General features: G+C 42.9%; 1 pseudogene across 1 annotated transcript in view; it reads right to left on the minus strand.

The window, feature by feature from the left end:
* Positions 1-895: 895 nt before the first annotated feature.
* The window catches only part of LOC311149966 (cytosolic acyl coenzyme A thioester hydrolase-like), a 55,667-nt pseudogene continuing 34,451 nt past the window's right edge, over positions 896-22,111 (minus strand). The window contains exons 5-9 of the transcript in view: positions 18,596-18,710; positions 17,458-17,553; positions 2,807-2,923; positions 1,089-1,193; positions 896-903 (exon numbers count right to left, since the gene is read on the minus strand). The product of the transcript in view is annotated as a cytosolic acyl coenzyme A thioester hydrolase-like (transcript). The remainder of the gene's footprint in view (positions 904-1,088; positions 1,194-2,806; positions 2,924-17,457; positions 17,554-18,595; positions 18,711-22,111) is intronic.

Below are 22,111 nucleotides of genomic sequence, written 5' to 3' on the forward strand. Positions count from 1 at the left end.
CTTGTAGCCCATTCCAGCCTCGTGTAGGTCTACAATCTTGTCCCTGACATCCTTGGAGAGCTCTTTGGTCTTGGCCATGGTGGAGAGTTTGGAATCTGATTGATTGATTGCTTCTGTGGACAGGTGTCTTTTATACAGGTAACAAGCTGAGATTAGGAGCACTCCCTTTAAGAGTGTGCTCCTAATCTCAGCTCCTTACCTCTATAAAAGACACCTGGGAGCCAGAAATCTTTCTGATTGAGAGGAGGTCAAATACTTATTTCCCTCATTAAAATACAAATCAATTTATAACATTTTTGACATGCGTTTTTCTGGATTTTCTTGTTGTTATTCTGTCTCTCACTGTTCAAATAAACCTACCACTAAAATTATAGACTGATCATTTCTTTGTCAGGGGGCAAACGTACAAAATCAGCAGGGGATCAAATACTTTTTTCCCTCACTGTATATATTTGCGCAAAAAAATATATGGGGGATTGGAAGTGATGCAGTTGGTAGCTCAGTTGGTGTAGCTCAGCTGGTAGAGCATGGCGTTTGCAACGCCAGGGTTGTGGGTTTGATTCCCACGGGGGGCCAGTATGAAAATGTATGCACTCACTAACTATAAGTTGCTCTGGATAAGAGTGTCTGCTAAATAACTAAAATGTTTTTAAAAAATGATGCAGACAATTACATTGATGGAAGTTACAATCTGCAATATTAAAGTGATCTACCCCCTTTTTTTTTTTTACAAAATAATAAATAAATAAAAACATTGAGTATTATGGTGTTTTTGTAGCAGAGTTCAGTGCCGTTCTGAGGTCAGAAAACATTCCACAGTTTCGCAATAGAAGTCACAGTAGTTAGTGGTTAGCAGCACATGCTATACAGGCCACCTAACCGACAGAACCAGAAGTCAAAGTCCTGTATAAACACAGAGAACACAGAATGAATTGTGTGCGTGCAGAGAGTAGGCCAAGGGGAGATGTGTTAGATGTCAATGGGACCACCCACAACTCATAAACCAATCAGTCTGAAAGCTGCCACTTTCTGAGCATGCTGTTTACAATCTTTTCAATCATCACCAATACACAGAAACACCCCCCAACCTTGTGTGGTTGACAGGTTGAAGAGAATACCAGCCTTCAGTGCTGAGTAACTACACATTCCTGATGCACTAGCATCCTGTTTGACTCTCGTATTGTCAATGTTCTCTGAAAAGACAAACGGTTGCATAACATTCAACAGTGATCACACGGTCTGAACCCATAGGCCTACACAGGACGCTGCAGAGGCAGGTGACTTAGTGACAGTATTGATTATGTTTTTGTCTGGGGAGTCTATCTGTGAGGTCTAAGTGAGTCTGTCCACTGTTAATGGATGAGATGCAGAGGCACTATTTCGACTACACTCTCTTAATGCTAACAGACCTCCTACCTCTGTGGCTGTTTGCTACTGATCCCTACACCGAGGGATGGGAACACCATGCTCGATGACAATTATAACACTGGCATCACTGGCACAAATACAGCACTGTGTATCTGGATAATATCACACAATAACTTTAGTGCTCACTGCTAAGCCTCAAACTGCTACCTTCACTGTAAGGGTACAGTTTCCCCAATTATGGCAAGAAATGAAGACAACTGCTTAGATAGAAGCAAATCTAAGGGCTGGTAGGCTACTTGCCACAGATGCAAGTGTCAACTCCCTCCATCCAGGACATCAGTTTGCTTGAGAACAAACTGTCTTGAAAATCATGAGCATGGGAAACTAAACAACCAATAACACCCTGGAATGATAACACTGACAATGGTTTTATGACTTTAGAGTCAAACACTGTTTATAAAATATTCACAAATTGTAAAAGCTCTGTCAAGTTCATGTCACACAGATGGACTGAGGTAGGTCTGAAGTTTCATGGGTAATTTCTGCTGAGCCAAGATTGTGACATGGCATAAGGGTCAACGATGTCACAGAATGACAGTTTCTCACTCAAATTATGCAGATGGAATGTACATTTTTCAGAAATTGATGTGTCCCTCTGTCGGATTTAATCATAATGGCCTTCACCAAAGATCTACAGTACGTCAACATTCTGTGGGAAAGCTCCTATTGCGCTCACTAATCTGAGAGGATTGTGGCTCAAGCAGAGAATAAATGACTCACTGCAGCGACAACCAGTCAAGGGAACAGGAGGGAAGGAGGAGGTAATGGAGTGTCATCAATGATTCATATCCTCTCACTAGCGCAATAAGGAACAACTGCCCAGCCAGGAAACGTACAAATGACAAATGAGGTAAAATACCATATTTTTTCCAGATATGCTGTACATCAAAAGTGTCTGGGTCTTGATTAACTTAAATGTGACACAGGTTAGCTAATCTACACGCAACATGCTGCTTGTCTAAGGTAAAAAATATAGGCAGTTGGATTTGACGCACTCAGGTAATGGTGTGTTCAGTTAACAGGTTAACACTAGAAGGAGCATCATGAAAGCAGCAGTACTGTTGCACCACAGCAGCCATGCTAATAATTCTAATTAGCATGGCTAATGCCCATAGCTATTAGCACCGTTTGTAATTGACTCTGTTATTCAGTGATCAAGTTATTAGAATGAGTATCAATTTTTTTTTGGAATGAACCAAAAAATAAAAAGGTAGAAATATAAATCTGTAAAGAATTACCGGTAATTATACAAATACATACATATATTATTTTGTAATTGACACATTTTGTTCTACATTACTTATAGTAAATTGGAGAGGACCAAGGACTAAGCTCTGAGGGACACCCTTATGGACATCAGAGTTGAACATTTCCTTACCTTTCATGATCTTGCGATGGAAGTTGATGGCATCCACAGAGGTGGTGACTATGTTGGTCTTGCAATGTCGGAATGCCACGATTCCAGCCACTTCGTCCATCAGTTTCATTGTCCCACCTGGGAAGACCAGCTAGCATGTGACTCCTATGTTATCACTAAATCAAATCTCTCCTCCAATATAAGTTCTCCCACAGTATATCAATAAAAATGTAGTTAATATTCTGCATTGATCAGTGTCTGCATTGATGAGAACATGACCTACAGTGGGGAGAACAAGTATTTGATACACTGCTGATTTTGCAGGTTTTCCTACTTACAAAGCATGTCATAGGTACACTTAAACTGTGAGAGACGGAATCTAAAACAAAAATCCAGAAAATCACATTGTATGATTTTTAAGTAATTAATTTGCATTTTATTGCATGACATAAGTATTTGATCACCTACCAACCAGTAAGAATTCCGGCTCTCACAGACCTGTTAGTTTTTCTTTAAGAAGCCCTCCTGTTCTCCACTCATTACCTGTAATAACTGCACCTGTTTGAACTCGTTACCTGTATAAAAGACACCTGTCCACACATTCAATCAAACAAATTCCAACCTCTCCACAATGGCCAAGACCAGAGAGCTGTGTAAGGGATAAAATTGTAGACCTGCACAAGGCTGGGATGGGCTACAGGACAATAGGCAAGCAGCTTGGTGAGAAGGCAACAACTGTTGGCGCAATTATTAGAAAATGGAAGAAGTTCAAGATGACGGTCAATCACCCTCGGTCTGGGGCTCCATGCAAGATCTCACCTCGTGGGGCATCAATGATCATGAGGAAGGTGAGGGATCAGCCCAGAACTACACGGCAGGACCTGGTCAATGACCTGAAGAGTGCTGGGACCACAGTCTCAAAGAAAACCATTAGTAACACACTATGCCATCATGGATTAAAATCCTGTAGTGCACGCAAGGTCCCCCTGCTCAAGCCAGCGCATGTCCAGGCCCGTCTGAAGTTTGCCAATTACCATCTAGATGATCAAGAGGAGGAATGGGAGAAGGTCATGTGGTCTGATGAGACAAAAATAGAGCTTTTTGGTCTAAACCACTCGCCGTGTTTGGAGGAAGAAGAAGGATGAATACAACCCCAAGAACACCATCCCAACCGTGAAGCATGGAGGTGGAAACATCATTCTTTGGGGATGCTTTTCTGCAAAGGGGAAAGGACGACTGCACCGTATTGAGGGGAGGATGGATGGGGCCATGTATCACGAGATCTTTGCCAACAACCTCCTTCCCTCAGTAAGAGCATTGAAGATGGGTCGTGGCTGGGTCTTCCAGCATGACAACGACCCGAAACACACAGCCAGGGCAACTAAGGAGTGGCTCCGTAAGAAGCATCTCAAGGTCCTGGAGTGGCCTAGCCAGTCTCCAGACCTGAACCCAATAGAAAATCTTTGGAAGGAGCTGAAAGTCTGTATTGCCCAGCGACAGCCCCGAAACCTGAAGGATCTGGTCTGTATGAAGGAGTGGGCCAAAATCCCTGCTGCAGTGTGTGCAAACCTGGTCAAGACCTACAGGAAACGTATGATCTCTGTAATTGCAAACAAAGGTTTCTGTACCAAATATTAAGTTCTGCTTTTCTGATGTATCAAATACTTATGTCATGCAATAAAATGCAAATTAATTACTTAAAAATCATACAATGTGATTTTCCGGATTTTTGTTTTAGATTCCGTCTCTCACATTCGAAGTGTACCTATGATAAAAATTACAGACCTCTACATGCTTTGTAAGTAGGAAAACCTGCAAAATCGGCAGTGTATCAAATACTTGTTCTCCCCACTGTACTTTTCAGACTATGAATCATTTCTTTCCCCTTCCTCACAATGTATCGACAGTTAGCCATCTCATGAGGAGGAGGCACTAGTAATGACAAAATCTAAGACTGGCATTGTGCCGAGTAAGAAAATGGAACAAATGCATTTGTTTCAGTCCACTCTAATCTAATGCATGATCTCTGATATTGATTTGGAGCCTCAAAGTCAGTGGTGGCATCTCTATGGAAAAGTGAGAGAGAGAGAGAGAGAGAGAGAGAGAGAGAGAGAGAGAGAGAGAGAGAGAGAGAGAGAGAGAAAGAAAGAAAGAGATGGGAGAGGTTGTACTGTACAGTGCCTTCAGAAAGTATTCACACCCTTTGACTTTTTCCACATTTGTTTGTGTTACAGCCTGAATTTAAAATGGATTAAATTGAGATTCACTGGCCTACACACAATACCCCATAATGTCAAAGTGGAAATGTTTCTCAAAATGTGTACAAATGAATTAAAAAACTAAAAGCTGAAATGTCTTGAGGCAATAAGTATTCAACCCCTTTGTTATGGCAAGCTTAAATACGTTCAGGAGTAAAGATTTGTTGCATGGACTCACTCTGTGTGCAATAACAGTGTTTAACATAATTGTTTTATTACTACATCATCACTGTACCCCACACATACAATTATCTGTAAGGTCCCTCAGTCAAGCAGTGCATTTCCAACACAGATTCAACCACAAATGCAAGGGACGTTTTCCAATGCCGCGCAAAGAAGGGCACCTATTGGTATGTGGGTCAAAATATAAAAAGCAGACATTGAATATCCCTTTGAGCAGATACAGGCGTCCTTCCAAACTCAGTTGCCGGAGAGAAAAGGAAACCACTCTGGGATTTCTGTCACGGTTTCGGCCGAGGCTGCTCCTTCTCCTTGTTCGGGCAGGCTTCGGCGGTCGTCGTCCCCGGAGTACTAGCTACCACCGTTCGATGTTTCATGTTTGTTTGGTTTTGTCTGTTTGTACACCTGTCCCTTGTTGGTGTTTGATTTTGTTTCCTATTTGGTTATCGTGTGTTGGGTCAGGTGTTATGTGTGATTATTATTGTCAGCTGTTGCTATTGAGGAGTTTCCTCTCTCGTGTTGTTAGTATCGAGAGTCCGCACTGCGTGCGCCTTTTCTTGTTTTTGCGCACTGTTGTTTGTGTGCGTAATTTGTTCTTGCCTCCCGGTTGGGTTGGCAATGCACCTGTTTTTGGATTACTAAAGTCTGTTGACGAACACCCTTGTTCCTGCGCTTGATTCCCTGCACCACATCCACACGCAGCGTTCTGACAATTTCACCATGAGGCCAAACAGTTAGAGTTTAATGGCTGTGATAGGAGAAAACTGAGGATGGATCAACATCATTGTAGTTACTACACAATACAAACCTAATTGACAGAGTGAAAAGTAGGAAGCCTGTACAGAATAAAAATATTCCAAAACATGCATCCTGTTTGCAACAAGGCACTAAAGTGCAAGGGGAGGGAATATGTAAGAGGTCAGTGTCTCGACTGTATATTTCTACATTTTGGCAAAAGACAAGAGAGGGGAGGGAGCTTGTTGAAATAGGGAGCTTGTTGAAATACGACTGGCCTCCATTTGGAATGACCCCCAATGCCCCTTCCTGCTGTAATCAGCGCTCTACTAGGTATATCAGAGTTTTCCTGAAGCCTTTTAAAAGTGGGCATCGCTCCAGCTATGCTTTAATTAATTCTGAGACTAATTTATTTGACATAAAGTCATCCAACGAAACATTGGCAGCTAAACCTGAAAATCCAACAACAAATCAAATCAGAGTTTATTCGTAATATGGACAGGATACAGTGGGGTGTTAACACCATGCAAACTCCTTCCCCTCATTGAACTGTAGAAGGTTGAAGTGGGCAATAGTGGGACAATATTGCACATTCAAAGAGTGACGTGGTGCTCTATGTCTCCCTGTTCACTGGGGGACGGAGGGAGGGAGAGAGAGAGCTTACTCCACAATGTAAAAAAAAAAACGAGCAATTAGAAAGCGTATCCCAGAGGAACCCAGTAAAAGAAAACACACAAAAAAAAACACTACACTTCCTTCTTTCTCCCTCTCCTTCCCTGTCTTTCTCGTTCTCTCTACAATGAGTGCTATAATCACTAACGCTATAATAAAATGGCTCAACCCGCCTCCTAATGAGGTGTTACCATAGAAACAGGTCCCGTCCTGAAAAGCCACATATTTGATGTATATTTGTATGCAGTTTTAGTGTTTGCAGCTGTTTCCAGGCCTAAACTTGGCAGAGATCCTGCATTAAAAACGTATTCGTAGCACTTTAATGTAATTGTACTGAGGACAAATAGCAAGTGGGCGCTGTCATGGTTACCATAAAAATTGTTTTGGCTGCTCAAGGGCTGGCAGGGAAACTGTCACGATTCTAGAAATTGAAGTTTGAAGTTTGAAGCTTTGAAGTTTCAGGTGGATAAGGAGAGCAAAAAGGAGGGACAAACAAGGCTTGGATATCAGTGTAAGTGATTTGACAAAAAATTTAAATAAATATGTTATTTACATTCGTAACATGTAAAAGACACGTTTATATACACCGTAACAGACAGCACTGTCTAGCCCTCAAGACAAGCCAAGACTGGTATTAAGTTGATTTACACTTGAAGTTTGTGTGTGTGTGTGTGTGTGTGTGTGTGTGTGTGTCTGTCTGTCTGTCTGTGTTCGTGCCTGCCATGTTGATGATGCGTCAGGTCAAATAAGTTGTTTTGCTACAACAGTTTCTGTATCAACTTGAATTGAAACAGAATTGAATTGCTTGATATGCACACACACACAAACCGTGGCACCGTTAGACAGCATCTGAGTGATGAATGCTACAACATGTCAACGAATTCAGAAGTTTTAATCAGACTGCCATGGGTTTGAAGCCGGTTTCCATGGAAACAAGTGGAAAGCTTCCTAACAACACAAGGAGAGAGAGAGAGAGCGAGAGAGAGAGAGAGAGAGAGAGAGAGAGAGAGAGAGAGAGAGAGAGAGAGAGAGAGAGAGAGAGAGAGAGAGAGATTCTGGATCAGAAAGAGAGAATGAATGATGGGTGACAGGCAGAGATCTCCTCTTTCTTTCATAAAAAACTTCCAAGCCTCTTCCTTCTCCTGCATTCTTTCCTCTCACACTAGCAGAGTAGACAATGATTTAAAAGCATTGGATTGGTCTGAACATGAGCTAGAGGACATGTTGACCTTATTTACACCAGGCCATCCCTTTTAATTCTATGAGCGGGGAGTGAATGGCATACTGGCGAAACTGGCTACATTTCAAAGACACAAAAATGTGTTTGAACTCCTGGAAAGAGATCGGGGAGGTAATGGGGTGATAGATGCAGTAAAGAGGTCAATGGAATGCAGATTGTGGGGGATAGAAGGATGCTGGATTGGCACAAATTCAACAAATCTGATCTAACAAAGTGGATATTTGTCAAATCCATCATGATTTATGTATTGTAACAGGCCCACAATGTGGTTACTAAAATCTGATTTGGATATATCTGGCTGTTTTCGCTGCATAACATTTAGAAGTTGCCCCTTTTCAGGTTAAGAAAAAGTGACTGCTAAATGCTAACACGTTCGTATAAACTGGTAGCATAGCTAGCATACAGAAATAGGTGGTGGTAGTCAGTCGTTTTAAACTGTAATGCAGTTGATTGATGACGATGACATGAACATGTATTGGGGTTGACATCCATACAAGCATTATACTCAACATAATGTGAAACGCACACATAAACAATAGCCTAAATGTGGGCTAATTTTGCTGGGGGGCAATGGGGAGATTTGGGATGGAGATGCAGGTGGGAAAACGGTGCAACATTTTTACTTCATGTTATCTTGTCTGAGCTCCTATGTCAAGCACTGGAAAACGGAATCTAACATCTCCGAAGAGGTAAGTTTTGTCTTTTCGTTTAGACAGTTGCTCGTAATTAGCTGGATGGCTATAGAGATTAGCTCTGAATCCCTACGAGTGGTGCGGTGCAGACCAATTTATTGGAAGCGTACCACAACTCCACGAAGCAAAATAAGTATGAATGCTCCGCATCGCTGTAAATACTGTATGGCCACTGCAGATGTCTAATTGACCACAAAACGGCTTTTAGCCACAGATCTAGGATCAGCTTCCGCTCCCCAATTCCTAACTTCAACCATTAGGTGAGAGAAAAGGCAAGATCAGCATCTAGACCTCTAGTCTAGTGGCAGCGTCAGCCTACTCAGAAAGGCCTTTTGATGAGGCACTTGTCCTTGACCATGTAAACTGTGACATCCATTTTAACTGTGAGGGGAAAACAGTCACAGCTCCCTGGGCTGGCCTAGTTTGAAGGACCCCTGAAGTCTAGACTCCACTCTTTCATGGATGGACCCCTCTTACTGCCTGAGAGCCTTGTGCTTCCCATCCATCTACTCACTTCCACTCAAATGAATGGTGATTCATCTGCCTTGGACTCATCTCCTGAGTCATTATATAGGTCATTAAACATGCTGTGCAATCAAAATCATGAATTTTGTAGATAGTTAATGTAAATACTGTGTCTTTAATGTTTTGTTTAGTAGGGATTTTGAGGAGTTTTTTTGTTTGTTCAGAAAGCAACTAAATGCTTCAGCAAATAGACAAAAACACACGCACGCACACACACACACACACACACACACACCCTTCAGAAAGTAGTCATACCCCTTGATTTATTCCACATTTTGTGTTACAGCCTGAATTCCAAATGGATTAAATAAATAAAAATCTCACCCATCTACACACAATACCCCATAATGACAAAGTGAAAACTTGTTTTAGGAAATGTTTGCTAATTCATTGAAAATGAAATACAGAAATATATAATTTACATAAGTATTCACACCCCTGAGTCAATACATGTTAGAATCACCTTTGGCAGCGATTACAGAGTCTTTCTGGGTAGGTCTAAGAACTTTGCACACCTGAATTGCACAATATTTGCACATTTTCTTTAAAAAAGTATTCAAGCTCTGTCAAGTTGGTTGTTGATCATTGCTAGACAGCCATTTTCAAGTCTTGCCATAGATGTCGTCTTGGTAAGAAACTCCAGTGTATATTTGGCCTTGTGTTTTTTTGGTTATTGTCCTGCTGAAAGGTGAATTTGTCTCCCAGTGTTTGTTGGAAAGCAGACTGAACCAGGGTTTCCTCTAAAATGTTGCCTGTGCTTAGCTCTATTCCATTTACAGTACCAGTCAATTGTGGAGGCCAGGTCATCTGATGCAGCACTCCATCACTCTCCTTCTTGGTAAAATAACCATTACACAGCCTGGAGGTGTGTTGGGTCATTGTCCTGTTGAAAAACAAATGATAGTCCCACTAAAACCAAACCAGATGGGATGGCGTATTGCTGCAGAATGCTGTGGTAGCCATGCTGGTGAAGTGTGCCTTGAATTCTAAATAAATCACAGACAGTGTCACCAACAAAGCACCCCCACAGCATAACACATCCTCTTCCATGCTTTACGGTGGGAACTACACATGCGGAGATCATCCGTTCACCAACACCGCGTCTCACAAAGACACGCCGGTTTGAACCAAAAATCTCAAATATGGACTTCAGACCAAAGGACACATTTCCACCGGTCTAATGTCCATTGCTCGTGTTTCTTGGCCCAAGCAGGTCTCTTCTTCTTATTGGTGTCCTTTAGCAGTGGTTTCTTTGCAGCAATTCGACAATGATGGCCTGATTCACACAGTCCCCTCTGAACAGTTGATGTTGAGATGTGTCTGTTACTTGAACTCTGTGAAACATTTATTTGGGCTGCAATTTCTGAGGCTGGTAACTCTAATGAACTTATCCTCTGGAGCAGAGGTAACTCTGGGTCTTCCATTCCTGTGGCGGTCCTCATGAGAGCCAGATTCATCATACCACTTGATGGTTTTTGCGACTGCACTTGAAGAGACGTTCAAAGTTCTTGAAAAGTTCCGTATTGACTGACCTTCATGTCTTAAAGTAATGATGGACTGTCGTTTCTCTTTGCTTTTTTGAGCTATTTTTTACATAAATTCAACAAATTAACTTTTAAGGCACACCTGTTAATTGAAATTAATTCCAGGTTACCTCATGAAGCTGATTGAGAGAATGCAAAGAGTATATATATATATATATATATACACACACACATGCACACACACACACACACACATATGTATTTTTTTTTTTCACACATACATATACACACACATACATATACACATATACACATATAATAATAACATGCCATTTAGCAGACGCTTTTATCCAAAGCGACTTACAGTCATGCGTGCATACATTTTTTTTGTGTATGGGTAGTCCCGGGGATCGAACCCACTACCTTGGCGTTACAAGCGCCATGCTCTACCAGCTGAGATACAGAGGACCACATATACACACATATACATACATACACACATACATACAGTTGAAGTCAGAAGTTTACATACACCTTAGCCAAATACATTTAAACTCAGTTTTTCACAATTCCTGACATTTAATCCTAGTAAAAACTCCCTCTCTTAGGTCAGGTAGGATCACCACGTTATTTTAAGAATGTGAAATGTCAGAATAATAGTAGAGAGAATGATTTATTTAAGCTTTTATTTCTTTCATCACATTCCCAGTGGGTCAGAAGTTTACATACACTCAATTAGTATTTGGTAGCATTGCCTTTAAATTGTTTAACTTGGGTCAAACATTTCGGGTAGCCATCCACATGCTTCCCACAATAAATTGGGTGAATTTTGGCACATTCCTCCTGACAGAGCTGGTGTTACTGAGTCAGGTTTGTAGGCCTCCTTGCTCGCACACGCCTTTCAGTTCTGCCCACACTTTTTCTATATGATTGAGGTCAGGGCATTGTGATGGCCACTCCAATACCTTGACTTTGTTGTCCTTAAGCCATTTTACCACAACTTTGGAAGCATGCTTGGGGTCATTGTCCATTTGGAAGACCCATTTGCGACCAACCTTTAACTTCCTGACTGATGTCTTGAGATGTTGCTTCAATATATCCACATAATTTTTCTTCCTCATGATGCCATATATTTTGTGAAGTGCACCAGTCCCTCCTGCAGCAAAGCACTCCCACAGCATGATGCTGCCACCCCCGTGCTTCATGGTTGGGATGGTGTTCTTCGGCTTGCAAGACTTCCCCTTTTTCCTCCAAACATAACGATGGTCATTATGGCCAAACAGTTCCATTCTTGTTTCATCAGACCAGAGGAAATTTCTCCAAAAAGTATGATCTTTGTCCCCATGTGCAGTTGCAAACCGTAGTCTGGTTTTTTTATGGCGGTTTTGGAGCAGTGGCTTCTTCCTTGCTGAGCGGCCTTTCAGGTTATGTCGATATAGGACTTGTTTTACTGTGGATATAGATACATTTGTACCTGTTTCCTCCAGCATCTTCACAAGGTCCTTTGCACCAAAGTACATTCATCTCTAGGAGACAGAACCTGTCTCCTTCCTGAGCGATATGACGGCTGCGTGGTCCCATGGTGTTTATACTTGCGTATTATTTTTTGTACAGATTAACGTGGTACCTTCAGGCGTTTGGAAATTGCTCCCAAGGATGAACCAGACTTGTGGAGGTCTACAATTTTTTTTCTGAGGTCTTGGCTGATTTCTTTTGATTTTCCCATGATGTCAAGCAAAGAGGCACTGAGTCTGAAGGTAGGCCTTGAAATACATCCACAGGTACACCTCCAATTGACTCAAATGATTTCAATTAGCCTATCAGAAGCTTCTAAAGCCATGACATCATTTTCGGGAATTTTCAAAGCTGTTTAAAAGCACAGTCAAGTAAACCTCTGACCCACTGGAATTGTAATACAGTGAATTATAAGTGAAATAATCTGTCTGTAAACAATTGTTGGAAAATTACTTGTGTCATTCACAAAGTAGATGTCCTAACCGACTTGCCAAAATGATAGTTTGTTAACAAGAAATGTGTGGAGTGGTTGAAAAATGAGTTTTAATGACTCCAACCTAAGTGTATGTAAACTTCCGACTTCAACTGTTTATACATAAATACATACATACATACATACATACATACATACATACATACATACATACATACATACATACATACATACATACATACATACATACATACATACATACATACATACATACATACATACAGTGGGGGAAAAAAGTATTTAGTCAGCCACCAATTGTGCAAGTTCTCCCACTTAAAAAGATGAGAGAGGCCTGTAATTTTCATCATAGGTACACGTCAACTATGACAGACAAATTCAGAAAAAAAATCCTGAAAATCACATTGTAGGATTTTTAATGAATTTATTTGCAAATTATGGTGGAAAATAAGTATTTGGTCACCTACAAACAAGCAAGATTTCTGGCTCTCACAGACCTGTAACTTCTTCTTTAAGAGGCTCCTCTGTCCTCCACTCGTTACCTGTATTAATGGCACCTGTTTGAACTTGTTATCAGTATAAAAGACACCTGTCCACAACCTCAAACAGTCACACTCCAAACTTCACTATGGCCAAGACCAAAGAGCTGTCAAAGGACACCAGAAACAAAATTGTAGACCTGCACCAGGCTGGGAAGACTGAATCTGCAATAGGTAAGCAGCTTGGTTTGAAGAAATCAACTGTGGGAGCAATTATTAGGAAATGGAAGACATACAAGACCACTGATATTCTCCCTCGATCTGGGGCTCCACGCAAGATCTCACCCCGTGGGGTCAAAATGATCACAAGAACGGTGAGCAAAAATCCCAGAACCACACGGGGGGACATAGTGAATGACCTGCAGAGAGCTGGGACCAAAGTAACAAAGCCTACCATCAGTAACACACTACGCCGCCAGGGACTCAAATCCTGCAGTGCCAGACGTGTCCCCCTGCTTAAGCCAGTACATGTCCAGGCCCGTGCATTTGGATGATCCAGAAGAGGATTGGGAGAATGTCATATGGTCAGATGAAACCAAAATATAACTTTTTGGTAAAAACTCAACTCGTCGTGTTTGGAGGACAAAGAATGCTGAGTTGCATCCAAAGAACACCATACCTACTGTGAAGCATGGGGGTGGAAACATCATGCTTTGGGTCTGTTTTTCTGCAAAGGGACCAGGACGACTGATCCGTGTAAAGGAAAGAATGAATGGGGCCATGTATCGTGAGATTTTTAGTGAAAATCTCCTTCCATCAGCAAGGGCATTGAAGATGAAACGTGGCTGGGTCTTTCAGCATGACAATGATCCCAAACACACCGCCCGGGCAACGAAGGAGTGGCTTCGTAAGAAGCATTTCAAGGTCCTGTAGTGGCCTAGCCAGTCTCCAGATCTCAACCCCATAGAAAATCTTTGGAGGGAGTTGAAAGTCCGTGTTGCCCAGCGACAGCCCCAAAACATCACTGCTCTAGAGGAGATCTGCATGGAGGAATGGGCCAAAATACCAGCAACAGTGTGTGAAAACCTTGTGAAGACTTACAGAAAACGTTTGACCTGTGTCATTGCCAACAAAGGGTATATAACAAAGTATTGAGAAACTTTTGTTATTGACCAAATACTTATTTTCCACCATAATTTGCAAATAAATTCATTAAAAATCCTACAAAGTGATTTTCTGGATTTTTTTTTTCTCATTTTGTCTGTCATAGTTGACGTGTACCTATGATGAAAATTACAGGCCTCTCTCATCTTTTTAAGTGGGAGAACTTGCACAATTGGTGGCTGACTAAATACTTTTTTTCCCCACTGTACATACATACATACATACATACACACTACCATTCAAAAGTTTGGGGTCAATTAGAAATGTCCTTGTTTTCGAAAGAAAAGCATTTTTTTTGTCCATTAAAATAACATCAAATTGATCAGAAATACAGTGTTGACATCGTTAATGTTGTAACTGGCTATTGTAGCTGGAAACGGCTGATTGTTAATGGAATATCTGCATAGGTGTACAGGGGCCCATTATCAGCTGTCACGCCCTGACTCAGGGGACTCTTATATGTTGAGTCAGGGTGTGTATATTCTTTGTTGTGTATGTTGTATGGGTGTTATTCTAGTATGTGTAGTTCTATGTTGGCCGGTGGGTTCCCAATCAGAGGCAGCTGTCGCTCGTTGTCTCTGATTGGGGATCATACTTAAACAGCCTGTTGGCACTAGTGGGTTGTGGGATCTTGTTCCTTGTAAGGTATGTTGTATGTTCTACCTTGGACTTCACGTTTCGTTTGTTTGTTGTTTTGTCGTGTGTTTATTCAGTGTAAATAAACATGTACGCATATCACGCTGCGCCTTGGTCTGACCCATCATTCAACGAACGTGACAGAAGATCCCACCAAACGATGACCAAGCAGCGTGCCCAGGTGGAGCGAGTAGCCATGTCACAGGTGGGCAAATTGTGGTCATGGGAAGAGATATTTGCGGGGAAAGGACCATGGGCTAAGGTAGATGCCCAGGCAGGAGAGGAGCAATGGCAACACGGAAGAGGCCGGTCGAGGAGGAAGCCCGAGAAGCAGCCCCAAGAAAATGTTCTTTGGGGGGCACACGGGGTGGTTGGCGGAGCCTAGGGTTAGTCAGAGCCAACTCCCCGTACTCATGCGAAGAGGCGTGTGACTGGGCAAGCTCCGTGTTATGCGGAGCTACGAACTGTATCGCCAGTGCGCGTGCACAGCCCAGTGCGTCCTGTGCTGATGCCTCACACATACTGTGCGGAAGTAGGCATCCAGCCAGGACGGGTTGTGCCAGCTCTCCGCTCCAGACCTCCAGTCCGCCTCCACAGTCCGGCCCGGCCTGTTCCTGCTCCTCGCACCAAGGCAGTGGTGCGCGTCGCCAGCCCGGCCCGGCCTGTTCCTGCTCCTCGCACCAAGCCAGTGGTGCGCGTCGCCAGCCCGGCCCGGCCTGTTCCTGCTCCTCGCACCAAGCCAGTGGTGCGCGTCGCCAGTCCAGCCCGGCCTGTTCCGGCTCCTCGCACCAGACCAGTGGTGCGTTTGTCCAGTCCGGTACGGCCCGTGCCCGTTCCACCTGTGCCTGGTCTGGCACCGGTCAGCTGCTCCACTCCGGAGCCAGAGCAGTCCGCTCCACCGGTGCCTGATCCAGTTCCGGTCAGCTGTTCCACTCCGGAGCCAGAGCAGTCCGCTCCACCGGTGCCTGATCCAGCTCCGGTCAGCTGCTCCACTCCGGAGCCAGAGCAGTCCGCTCCACCGGGGTCCAGTCCAGCTCCGGTCAGCGGCTCCACTCCGGAGCCAGTGCAGTCCGCTCCACCGGTGCGTGATCCAGCTCCGGTCAGCGGCTCCACTCCGGAGCCAGAGCAGTCCGCTCCACCGGTGCCTAGTCCAGCTCCGGTCAGCGGCTCCAGTCCAGACCATGAAGTCAGCCCCTCTCCAGGTTCGGGGTCTCCCATACCAGGGTCAAGACAGCGCCTGGCATATCGTGGGAGGAAGGAGAGGGGAAGTAGCGCGCCGAGGTCCAAACCAGACCAGGGGCGCAAAAGGGAGGCGGAGAGTGAGAGGTCGTCACGCCCCGAGCCGGATCCGCCTCCGAGGCGGAATGCCCACCCGGCCCCTTACCCTGTTATGGTTATGTTGTGCGGTCGGAGTCCGCACCTTTGGGGGGGGGGGGGGGGGGGGGGGGGGGTACTGTCACGCCCTGACTCAGGGGACTCTTATATGTTGAGTCAGGGTGTGTATATTCTTTGTTGTGTATGTTCTATGGGTGTTATTCTAGTATGTGTAGTTCTATGTTGGCCGGTGTGGTTCCCAATCAGAGGCAGCTGTCGCTCGTTGTCTCTGATTGGGGATCATACTTAGGCAGCCTGTTGGCACTAGTGGGTTGTGGGATCTTGTTCCTTGTAAGGTATGTTGTGTGTTCTACCTTGGACTTCACGTTTTGTTTCCTTTGTTGTTTTGTTTTGGTGTTTAACAGTTTAAATAAACATGTACGCATATCACGCTGCGCCTTGGTCTGACCCATCATTCAACGAACGTGACAATCAGCAACCATCAGTCCTGTGTTCCAATGGCACGTTGTGTTTGCTAATCCAAGTTGATCATTTTAAAAGGCTAATTGATCATTAGAAAACCTTTTTGCAATTATGTTAGCACAGCTGAAAACTGTTGTTCTGATTAAAGAAGCAATGAAACTGACCTTCTTGAGACTAGTTGAGTATCTGGAGCATCAGCAATTGTGGGTTCGATTACAGGCTCAAAATGGCCAGAAACAAAGAACTTTCTTCTGATACTCGTCAGTCTATTCTTGTTCTGAGAAATGAAGGCTATTCCATGCGAGAAATTGCCAAGAAACAAGAAAAAAAAAAAAAAAGTTAAAGAACAGTCCCAAATCAAATCAAACTTTAAATGCACTTTATATACAGTTTGCTTTGGTTGTTTTGCTACAATATTTCATTTCTGTATCCCCTTGCATTGATTGCTTGTTCTAACACTCCTACAGGGGTAACAAGAAAAATACAGGAAGGAGGAGAGAAAGTGACAAGGGAACAGGGAAAAGGATAGAGAGGAATGTGTCTAATTAAGAGGCAAATGGGAAACAAGCGGCGGTAGCCGTTTAGAACGAAGTTTGTGCCCTTTTCACTCTTCCCTCCTCGCTCACATGAAGTGGCTCATTAATGACTCTATGCAGAGCACACTGCTGGGGATGCTGCCACTGTCATGTTTACATAAGACATCCAGGTTGGATGCTGCTGCCTCTCTGTCTCTCGTCCTTCCTCTCTATCTGGAATTTACAAACCATCTAAACCTCTGCTGAATGTGACACACACACACACACACACACACACACAGCAGAAGTGACGGAGCAGCTTGACTCACCTCCATGTACAAAGCCGTGCAGCGTGCAGTCTCTGAAGGTCCCACCAGACGGATCAGACATCAGACTGGACTGGCTAAAGCCAACCGCGTAGGGCTCTGCCACACACGCACACACACGAATGCACGCACAGAAAAAAACTAGGCTGAAATATTAGTATTGAGACAGTTAAATGGCCTCGGTGTTACTAAAATAATCAGGGCATAACCAGGAATACTTTGCGAAGTGTTCAAGGATGAAAAAATTCCATCCATCCATCCCAATTTCTCTGTGCTGACATGCATGCAACCTTTTGAAAATCCATACAGACATACCTTTTGTTGTTCTGTCTGTGCAGCAGGTAAAATGAATCAAGAAAATCAAAGTTAGGTGGAGACAAAAAAAAGACATGCGATTATATGAACTATTTTACTGTCGGATCACCTATTCATCAATAATACACGCAGTACCGAACTTATACCATTGAAACATTAGTTTCAACTGGCACTTTAACTGATATTTACTTACTTTACTAGGGTAAGAGTGATTTGTGAGATTAAATTAATACTTTCTGGTGCCTACATAAAACAATTCAGCACAATTGCTAACTACCTTGTGCCAACAGAGAGGCAGAAGCACCATGGTTTCCACCAGTTACCACAGCCACAAAGTCAAAATTGGCAATATCGTAAACATTTCTAAAAACAAAAATTTGCTCTTTGGTCTTATATTAAGGTTATGGTTAGCCATAAGGTTAGCAGTGTGGTTGAGGTTACGTTTAAAATACGATTTTTAAAGAAGATAAATTGTCTAAATAGGCGGGGTTTATGACATTATGACTGTGGTAACTAGTGACGATCAAGCACTATGGCCAAACCAATTGAGCCATCATACTTTCCTATTCATTTATTTAATATATTTTTTTTTAAATAGGGGGAATTCAAACACGCTTCTCAAACACAGCAATTTTACAGGAAACAGACTTGCTCCAAATGGGTGATATTTATGTTACTTCTCTAGTTTAGACAGAGTTGGATACAGGCCCTATCTTTTCCATTATGGTAAATGTCCAACCCTATAGGTTTAGACTGTATAGAGTTCAATCCCATCAAGTCCTAGAGGACAGATGTCAGAGATCGGGGTCAGAGCAGAGGTGTTTACCTGGGGCAGACATAGGCGTCAGCAGCTCTCCGTTTCTCTCCCTCGTCTGTAGTCTCTCCATTTTCTGAGCTTCGTAGCGCTTCTTCCCCACTTCCTCCCGCTCTGAGCTGGTATACTAGAATGGACACATGCACGTTAACCATCATGCAAGGGAAATACTGTACAAAACTGACCTTAGATTAGTGTCAACTACATCCTTCTCTGTGCATTGACCTACCTTGATGGGAAGCACCTCTGTGACCTTGTTTCATCAACAAAACAAAGGAGATGATCGTGGACTTCAGGAAACAGCAGAGGGTGCACCCCCCTATCCACATCGACGGGACCACAGTGGAGAAGGTGGAAAGCTTCAAGTTCCTTGGCGTACACATCACCGACAACCTGAAATGGTCCACCCACGCAGACAGTGTGGTGAAGAACAGCGCCTCTTCAACCTCAGGAGGCTGAAGAAATTTGGCTTATCACCTACAACCCTCACAAACTTTTACAGATGCACAATTGAGAGCATCCTGTAAATCCCATTCCTTACTTTTTTGTGTGTATTGGGGATATGTTGTGTAATTGTTAGATATCACTGCACTGTCAAGCATTTCGCTACACCCGCTATAACATCTGCTAAACACGTGTATGTGACAAATAAAATTTGATTTGTCTGTTTTTCAGAGAGAAGGGGACATACGAGAGCACCGCCCGGTTGGTCATCTTCATAGCCCCTGTGAAACATAACATGAGTTTACTATCACATAGCATTTAATGCCCTCCCAGTACTTCAAACATCTGCAGCAACTGAAAGGTACACTCAGCAGTATGACATTGTCATACACAACCGGGCGACTATCAACATTAACATTAAAATCTGTCAAGACAGTCTATTGTCTTTTGCGCCCTACCTTTGGAAGGAGCTAATAGTTGCAGTCTTTGACTGATTCATATATGTCGTCATTGTTGATATCTGTAAGTTGGAAGTTTCCCCGCTCTGTGTGATGATGCCATTTTGCTGAGTCTACCTTTAAAAAGAGCAAGGAAATGCTGCTGCAGACATACAGGGATATAATTAGCTAGTAAAGCAACTTATTTGACTGAATGTCTTCCATTCCCTGATATTATTGCAGAGGAAACAAATGTGGCATTTGCTCAAAGTGAGACAACACTCATATTCATTCAAAACACGAACAGAGGAAATCTATGAAACTCTCCAGCAAACTTGGTTCTTCCCAAGTATGACCAAACCCTATGTGACCTGCACAGCCAGGGTCTCCAAATCCCATTGGTTGAAATGAAACCAAGGAGAAAACAATTAGAAGGTTAATAAGTGTGTCGATCTCTCAAGTGTCTCGACATAAACATCTCCAGGTATTGACTCGCATCCCGTCATCAGGCTGTGACGTTTTCATGCTGATATCAGCTCCTTCCCGCCAAGGTATTTTCAGTTCATTGCTAACTGCAAGTGTGTGTGGGGTGTGTAGGGGGGGGGGGGTGGGGGGGGGTTAGCTTTGTGTTGCACACAACGACTGTACAGAGGAAATAGCAGGTCACATAAGCAAAATATCAATAAATCCCACTCTTCATATCACATCTCTCCTTGCCATGCAGCCTTCAATCTGAGCACGCTTTGTCAGCTATGCACCTTTTAAAAGCAATGTCCCGCATTTGCAGAGACCGCATTCACTGTAAAAGCTTCAAATGTCGTCTCAATCGGAAATGAGCTTTAAATGGTGCATAGCCGACAAAGCGTGATCAAGATTGAATCCTGGCCTCAGTAGGCCCTTCCAAGGGACCTACACAGCTAAACTACAGCTAAGGCTGAGAGCTTTTGCAGCAACTCATATGCCAAGTGCATTAGAAGAGCAGAATATGTTTTTGTGGATTGACATTATGATTGATTAAGTAGCGCTTTGAGCATGTTTGAAAATCGCTTTTTAAAAAGTGGATCATTAGGTGTGCATGCAGAGCAATGCACAACTCTCAATTTCTTACATACTTATATTATTGTCGGGCTTGCAAAGTGTCACGATTTCCGCCGAGGCTGCCTCCCCTCCTTGTTCAGGCAGGTTTTGGCGTTTGCCGTCACCGGCTTACTAGCTACTGCCGATCCATTTATCATCACTCCATTTGTCTTGTCTTCAATCACACACACCTGGTCCTTATTCCCTCATTAGTCATGGTATAAGTGTTCCCTCTGTTTCCTTGTCTGTGTGGGTGATTGTTTATTGTGGAGGTTTGTGAAGCTCGGTGGAGCTCGTGTATTGACGAGAGTATTTTCCCGTGTGCCTTGTATTTTCCAGTGCGCCTGTTTTGTGCCCAGGAGTGTGTTTGACGCATTTCTGCGTAAACCTGTATTTTGCGGATTAAAGCCTGTTATTCTGTGATTTACCCTCCTCCACCTGACTTCTTCAACAACACCTCATCACACAAAGCAAGAGCCCTCACATAAATCTTCGACATACTTCTTATTAGGTGTGCATGTAAAGCAATGCACAACTCTAGATTTCTTACATACTCATATTATTACTATTAGATAGGACTTGCAAAGCAAAAGTCCAAACTTTTAATCTTCATCATACTTCTGACTTTTCATTAATGGGGCTTGCGAAGCAAGAGTCCCCATTCTAAGTCTTCGACATACTTCTTATTAATGGGACTTGCGAAGCAAACATCCCATTCTAAATCTTTGACATACCTTCTTATTATTAATGGGACTTGAGAAGCAAATGTCCCATTCTAAATCTTTGACATTCAGTACTTATTATTATTATTATTATTATTATTAGGTGTGACTTGCAAAGCAAAAGTCCTGACTTTAAACCCTTCTTCTTCTTCAGCACGCTACTCATCTTACACCATTCAAACTTTAAAATGTGCAGACTGGTCTCGCTTGAGTTGCTTGTATACAACTTTTTGATATCTTTTATACTTTTTTTGAATATTAAACTATTTGTCCTTTTTGTCCTCCATCCCCTTGCATTGGATTTCCTCAACATTCTAAATGACAATGACAATGATCCCAAACACACCACCCGGGCAACGAAGGAGTGGCTTCGTAAGAAGCATTTCAAGGTCCTGGAGTGGCCTAGCCAGTCTCCAGATCTCAACCCCATAGAAAATCTTTGGAGGGAGTTGAAAGTCTGTGTTGCCCAGCGACAGCCCCAAAACATCACTGCTCTAGAGGAGATCTGCATGGAGGAATGGGCCAAAATACCAGCAACAGTGTGTGAAAACCTTGTGAAGACTTACAGAAAACGTTTGACCTGTGTCATTGCCAACAAAGGGTATATAACAAAGTATTGAGAAACTTTTGTTATTGACCAAATACTTATTTTCCACCATAATTTGCAAATAAATTCATTAAAAATCCTACAATGTGATTTTGTCTGTCATAGTTGACGTGTACCTATGATGAAAATTACAGGCCTCTCTCATATTTTTAAGTGGGAGAACTTGCACAATTGGTGGCTGACTAAATACTTTTTTTCCCCACTGTATTATATGCAAGTGAAACTGAATATAATGCACTCA

The sequence above is a fragment of the Coregonus lavaretus genome, assembly GCF_964263955.1.
Source record: "Coregonus lavaretus genome assembly, chromosome: 22".
Classification (NCBI taxonomy): domain Eukaryota; kingdom Metazoa; phylum Chordata; class Actinopteri; order Salmoniformes; family Salmonidae; genus Coregonus; species Coregonus lavaretus.